Source organism: Oncorhynchus gorbuscha, unplaced genomic scaffold (assembly GCF_021184085.1).
Source record: "Oncorhynchus gorbuscha isolate QuinsamMale2020 ecotype Even-year unplaced genomic scaffold, OgorEven_v1.0 Un_scaffold_867, whole genome shotgun sequence".
NCBI lineage: Eukaryota > Metazoa > Chordata > Actinopteri > Salmoniformes > Salmonidae > Oncorhynchus > Oncorhynchus gorbuscha.
This window is the reverse complement of record NW_025745851.1, coordinates 255,756-262,926: the sequence shown is the minus strand read 5'-3', so window position 1 is coordinate 262,926 and position 7,171 is coordinate 255,756. Positions and strand designations below refer to the sequence as shown.

Sequence of the window (7,171 nt, the reverse complement as noted above, 5' to 3'; positions counted from 1 at the left end):
TTCCTGTAGGTTCATGCTCTACAACATCCGCAGAGTACGACCCTGCCTCACACAGGAAGCGGCGCAGGTCCTAATCCAGGCACTTGTCATCTCCCGTCTGGATTACTGCAACTCGCTGTTGGCTGGGCTCCCTGCCTGTGCCATTAAACCCCTTCAACTCATCCAGAACGCCGCAGCCCGTCTGGTGTTCAACCTTCCCAAGTTCTCTCACGTCACCCCGCTCCTCCGCTCTCTCCACTGGCTTCCAGTTGAAGCTCGCATCCGCTACAAGACCATGGTGCTTGCCTACGGAGCTGTGAGGGGAACGGCACCTCAGTACCTCCAGGCTCTGATCAGGCCCTACACCCAAACAAGGGCACTGCGTTCATCCACCTCTGGCCTGCTCGCCTCCCTACCACTGAGGAAGTACAGCTCCCGCTCAGCCCAGTCAAAACTGTTCGCTGCTCTGGCCCCCCAATGGTGGAACAAACTCCCTCACGACGCCAGGACAGCGGAGTCAATCACCACCTTCCGGAGACACCTGAAACCCCACCTCTTTAAGGAATACCTAGGATAGGATAAGTAATCCCTCTCACCCCTCCCCCCTTTAAGATTTAGATGCACTATTGTAAAGTGACTGTTCCACTGGATGTCATAAGGTGAATGCACCAATTTGTAAGTCGCTCTGGATAAGAGCGTCTGCTAAATGACTTAAATGTAAATGTAAATGTAATACCATACCTACAGTACTATAAAATACAAGAGCTACAAATAGCTATGAAAAATGTCAATGCTGTTTTGTTGAGTAGCAAAAACACACACACGTCTGCAGCCCCACGATTATAAATGTGATGCCAGTTTGCAGGGTTGCCATTTTGTGTTTGCATTACTTTGTTGCATGTGTACGATATAAATTAGGCTTAATTCACAATTGTCCTCTGTATCACATTGTGTTCTGCATATTAGGTGAATCAAGTAAACAGACCAATTACCGACTGGGTAAAATAACGTTTTATTCAGGATATAGGAAGAGGACATAGAGAGATATGGTAGCTACATGAACCAGTAACATTCTAAAGACCCGGAAGTATAATGTCGTCCATAGGTCTGTGCATAAGTCATTATATAAGCACTACTCACAACAACACAGTCCTTCTAATAGCACTAATACTGCAAGTTGGCTTAAAGATTCAATAGAAATGCTCCTCAATTGCAAAAGAGTAGGGCAACAGCAAAATGGCTTGTAGAGAAACTCTGGTATAGGAATTGTCCAGTCACTGAGTATCAGCATGGCTATAACATTTATGCCTGGAAACGTATGTGTGTGATTGTGACTAATGGTATGAATGCATGCTTTTAAAATGGCCTGTACTTATGGTGTTGGCAGTGTGCAAAGCGACGAAAGAAGCTTCACTTGATCCTGTGAGGTTTGGTTAGCACCAACAAAGTGAGAGTTCAGCTAATGGAAACAATACCAATAACTGACACTTTGATTTACTAGTAGTATCCTATAGCTATGCAGATAACATCATACAGTTAAATATGTCATAAAGAATGTGCCTTTCCTCTAATCAGGGGCAATCAAGGAAATATCCAACTATTGACATGATCATATCTCAAACAAATACAGTGCAGTCGTGTTTGCCCCTACCATGTGTGTAACATTTGTGGGGAGGGACAATGTGGAGGAACTGGTATTTTCTGAAACTCTTTCATTGACTTCTTTAATAGATGCAGTACAGTTGGGGCAGCAGGGTAGCCTCGTGGTTAGAGTGTTGGACTAGTAACCGGAAGGTTGCGAGTTCAAAACTCCCGAGCTGGCAAGCCTGTCGTTCTGCCCCTGAACAGGCAGTTAACCCACTGTTCCTAGGCCGTCATTGAAAATAAGAATTTGTTCTTAACTGACTTGCCTAGTTAAATAAAGGTTAAAAAAAACTGTTACAGCTGGCTCCATACACCTATTTTCAGAGCTAAAACTGTTTGGAGAAACTTAACCACTACTGTAAAAAGTACCATATTGCAGAGAACAGAGATGCCCAGTACCAGGCCAATAAACAGGAGTTGTGATATGAGTGTGTGCATGTGTGACTTTGTCTGCAGGCTAGGGGGGGGACTCAGCAGGGAGGGCGGTTGGTTACGGTCATCACTGTCTGGGCAAGTTCCAAAGTCATACAACCAGACTATTTCTACAATTTCTGTTCTTGAAATATAACCTCAACCACACTGCAAACCTTATGCCGTGTACCTTAAATTAAGACCAAAAAGCAAATGTTTTGTTTTCATCATTTTTTTATGATATAGCCAATTTTTACTCTGCAACTTGACCATCTAATGGGAACCGTTGATTACATTTACATTTACATTTAAGTCATTTAGCAGACGCTCTTATGCAGAGCGACTTACAAATTACTAAGGCAACAACAACCTCTTGGCCTATTTCCTGGCAACGATGAGGCTGTGGTAAAGGGGCTTTACCACGACGTGCAGGTAGAGGGAGCTGTCGATGAGGTATTCAGACGCCCGGCGGTGAAGGTCGGCTTCCACCAGGAAATCCCCGGCCTCCTCAGTGCTCTGGTGGAAGTTGTAGACGTGACGAACCACCATTTTACCCCCCTGCCTCGCCGTCACGATCACCGTCTTCTGGAAGCTCACACCTGCGAAGTCGGGGCTGGAAGTGGCTGGGGTGACGATGATGCGAGGACGACCGCCGTCAGTGCGTGTGGCCTGCATCTCGTTTGTATAGGCGGAGCGCACGCTGAGCGGGAGCCAGCGCGGGAGAACAGGGCGTTCCAGGTCACCCGCTTGCTGGCGTCGCTGCCGCTGGGGCCCAGCTGGGTCTGGAAGCTGAAGCTGCGGTCGTCGCGAGTGGGGTTATTGATGACCCACGGAGAGCCCCAGGACGGTGACAGGTAGTTGCGTGGCGTGAATATGCTGCAGTTGACGTCAAAGTATTTGGCCAGTTGGACAGGCGAGGCCGAGTGGAACTGGAAGGCCAGGAAGAGCAGGTCACGGATGGACTCGTAGTATTTCAGCATGATTGAGGACTGCTTCTGCAGACGGAACAGGTGCTGCGGAGGGATCATGCCGTAGCGTACCTGCCTCAGGGCATTCTCCACCGTTAGGCCGGCCGGCTGGTTCTGGCCGATCCAGGCTTCCAGGGCCTCGTAGAGCTCCAGCTCGCTCTGCAGGATGAGGTCGGAGCGCTGCATCAGGGACAGCAGCAGGTCGTCGCTGATGGAGCCCCACTCGCCGCTCTGCAACACCGACGACAGGTTCCAGGAGAGGTACTGGAGGCAGCTGTCCCTCAGGTTGGCGTCGCCGATCTGCATGGCGTACTGGTACCAGCCAACCACGTGGCCGGTCGGGGAGTCGCTGGACAGGTGCCCTGTCATGTACTGGCTCAGGCCCTGCTGGAGGCTCCACACACGGTACTTGCTAGCCAGCTTGTGCAGAGGGATTGCCTGGTCCAGGCGCACAGAGATGTCACCGCAGTAGAGGTACCTGCAGAGATAAAACAAGGCTAGATCGGTCTGCAGAAACATTGGCAGTCACTACTGAACTTGAAAGGAGGTCACTTTTTTAAATAAAAAACATGAAACACCATTAGCCCATTTCTGTTCCTCCCCCATCCTCTTGAGGTGTACACTCATTCTACCCCCCCCAGTTCCCTCACCTGATGAACTTGTCAAAGACAGCAGTACAGTCGGCAGGCTCTCTCAGGACCAAGGTGCTGGTGTTGTGGCTGAGCAGCAGCTCCTCAAACACCTCGCTCTGCAGCGAGAGCACCAGCGTGTGCGCCTGGATCACCTTCACCTCATCCGTGTTGACCGTCTGCACGCGGAGGACCACATCACTGCCGTTGCCTTGGACCAGAAGACCTTCCATGCGCTGCACCATTGCCATGGAGTGATTCAGCGTTGTGGCGCCATTCTCCAGCGCCACCTCCTGCTTCAGCGCGGCTGCAGGAAGAGAAGATGTAGGGATCCCATTCAACACCGGGTCAACTGCAAGTGAAAACACCTCTTTCTCAATTCATCTGTCCTCGATTCCTCACAACCTCATTCTATTCACCATTGTCTTTATTCTATATGTTATCCTCCCCTTGGACCTTCTCCTCCATTACTGTTGTGAAGGATGTGAGGAATTACGGAAAGACAAAGTGAGATAGAGCCCTTCTTCTCCAGTCATCACTCACTTCGACACTGAATGTTGAGTTGACAGTTGAGCCTTCTGCCAATCAACACCGGTTGAATTACAACCGCTAACCAATCATTAATTATGACAAGCAGCCTTAACACTCTACACTCTCTCCTTCAAAAGCTTAATTAACAGTGATGAGATAAACAGCCATAAACTTGAAGAGATGCTGAGTTCGTCTGCAGTTGAAAAGTGACTGACCTAGTCGCTAATGGGGAAATCCTACCCGTGGTTTGGGTTTAGGGTCAGCATCTTGGAGTGTAAAACACATTGTTAATAGACAGATAATAATGGATGGTAATAGTGTAGGCTATGAAACCAATAGGCTACTTGTCTTTAAGTACAATTATGCCTAGGCTATATAAGAACCAGACATGTCGAAAACATTTTTTTCTCCTGACTAAACTACTTTTTAAAAGTTTTTAAATCCATATTTGCAGATTATTACATGAATAGACTGAATTAAATTGCTCGGTGACTACATCACTGAGGAATTAACATGATCCTCTCACACCAGCACAGTCGTGCCTCTTCTCGCTCAGGAAGCTGATACGATTTGGCGTGGTGCCTCAGATCCTTAGGAACTTTTACAGCTGCATCATCGAGAGCATCCTGACTGGTTGTATCACCGTCTGGTATGGCAACTGCAACCCGCTCAACCGGAAGGTCCTACAGAGGGTGGTACGGACGGCCCAGTGCATCACTGGGGGTGAGCACCCAGCCATTCAGGACGTAAATACCAGGCGGTGTCTGAGAAAGGCCTGAAAAATTGCCAAATGGACTGTTCTCCATGTTCCCATACGCCAGGTGGTACCGGTGCATCAAGGCTCAGACCAACAGACTCCTAAACAGTTTAACTCTCCTGGCCATAAAACTGTTAAATGGTGAACTACTGCACACACCTACACTGCTGGTAAAAGTATTATTAATTAGATGTATTAATAACGCTACAGGGTCCATGTGAGGTTGAGCACAAGATGTCTCTTTCTTCACTACAGTGTCCCTGTGAGGTTGAACACAAGATGTCTCTTTCTTCACTACAGGGTCCCTGTGAGGTTGAACACAAGATGTCTCCTTCTTCACTACAGGGTCCATGTGAGGTTGAGCACAAGATGTCTCTTTCTTCACTACAGTGTCCCTGTGAGGTTGAACACAAGATGTCTCCTTCTTCACTACAGGGTCTTCTTGAGGATGAGCACAAGTGGCACATGCACACTGTAGAGTCACATGAAAGAAGGTCTCAGCACGACAAGCTGCACGCTCACTCTCTTTTAACTCCCTCCTTCCTCTGCCTCCATTGACACCAGCTGCTTCCTCCTGTTACTGTAGGTTTAACGAGACACAGGGGGAGAAAGACTCCTGCCCCCCCCCACTCCCTTAGCTGCCTCACCCCCAGTCTTCGTGTCACCACTGTCGGCTAATCATGCACCTCCACTTCAAAGCAACCTTTGTTCAGTTCATTAGACACAACTAGCCTATATCCTACATCTCCATGACGGCAGCTGATGCTTGTGGGCCATTGACAAATAACTTTGACATTTGCATATTGCATTTGTGTAATTTGTGTCATTCAGCCAGCTCAAACAAAATTGGACTTCTGAAGTTCAATTTGTCTTTTGCAAGCATATTAAATGTGATAGGTAAACATGCCATTTAATTGTGATGTGAATTGTGATTGATTTGTTCCGGCTAATTACTTCCTAGTTTAAATGTGCTGCAATCAAGCATTCCATTTGTTTCCTTTAAAATGCCGTGGTGAATTCATTGCAATAGATTGAAGTGAGAACTTCAGGGAAATTGATACAGCTGAGGAGGATGTTATTAATAAAAGATTACGGATTTTCTCCTCTAGTCAAGCACAGTGATTTTTAGAAGCTGGTGGGTTGAATCCCCTAAATTAAACATAGAAATGCATGTGTATCAGTACACAAGGCGAGCACACGAAACGCACGAGGAAAAAGCTGCCATGCAAGATGAAGGTATTATAGCCTGAAATAAAGTGTCATTCAATTGATGCTTCCCCGGTCAAATCCTTCAATTTAGGAAAGAGCATTTTCTTCAGTCTCTAAAATAGCATCCTCATCGATTGTGACTCACAAAGGCCACACAAAAACAAACATCTCAGGCTCTCCCTGCAAAACATCACAGACAAACAGAGATAGGATGTGGGAAAGTGAACTGGGGGACAGTGCTGCTATTCCAATACTCAACCTAGTGCCTCTGGGCTTAAAGAGAGCAACCCACATGCAACGTGTCCCACCAGAGTTTCCTCAACCCACTGAGTGTTGGGGACAATGTGCTTCAAGTCCAAACCATCCTAAAATATCTAACATTGATTGTGTAGCTCAATAGATGGTTTGGACATGATATTCCTCTAAAACAGAGTTGTATCTCTTTCCTACCCTTCTGTAGGATAAGAAATGTAAATAGAATAGGAAATAAAACTGATGTTGTTGATGTACTGTAGTGAGAGAGGAAATAGTGACTAAAATAGACAAGCTAAACAGTTGATCACTATGCAGAGCAGTCTGTCAGACAGTCACCTTACCTCCTCCAACGGAGATGGGGTGGAAGCAAAGAGCCACGAGCAGGGTTCCCAGATAGACCCGGGCAGGGATTCCTCCTTCATAGGTGTGTGCCATATCTAGTCATATATATCCCCTCTCTCTCTTCTCTGTTCCTTCTTTTTCTTCGTTTCACACTTTGCGTCTTCCCCTTAGTGCTTAATGTCTCTGTGTGAGTGTGTGCAAGAGGTGGGTTGCCCCCGTTGTGGCGCCCTGACTCCCTGTCCCGGACTCTTTATGTAGGACGCCTGGACTTTTTTCCCCGCCTGGCGCCTCTCACATCGCCTTGCGGACTCCATTGATTGGTGGAATCTGGCAGGGGCCGTTGCCATGACGACGGCTTTGATTTTTGAATTTCTCCCTTTTCCATGTTAACATGGCATCGATCTGTGGCCCAATAGGGACTCTCTCTTCATTTTCTGAGTGTAGGT

The 7,171-nt window shown here is 47.3% G+C and overlaps 1 pseudogene; it reads right to left on the bottom strand.

The window, feature by feature from the left end:
- Positions 1–972: 972 nt before the first annotated feature.
- LOC124020622 lies at positions 973–6,961 on the bottom strand (annotated as a pseudogene).
- Positions 6,962–7,171: the final 210 nt, after the last annotated feature.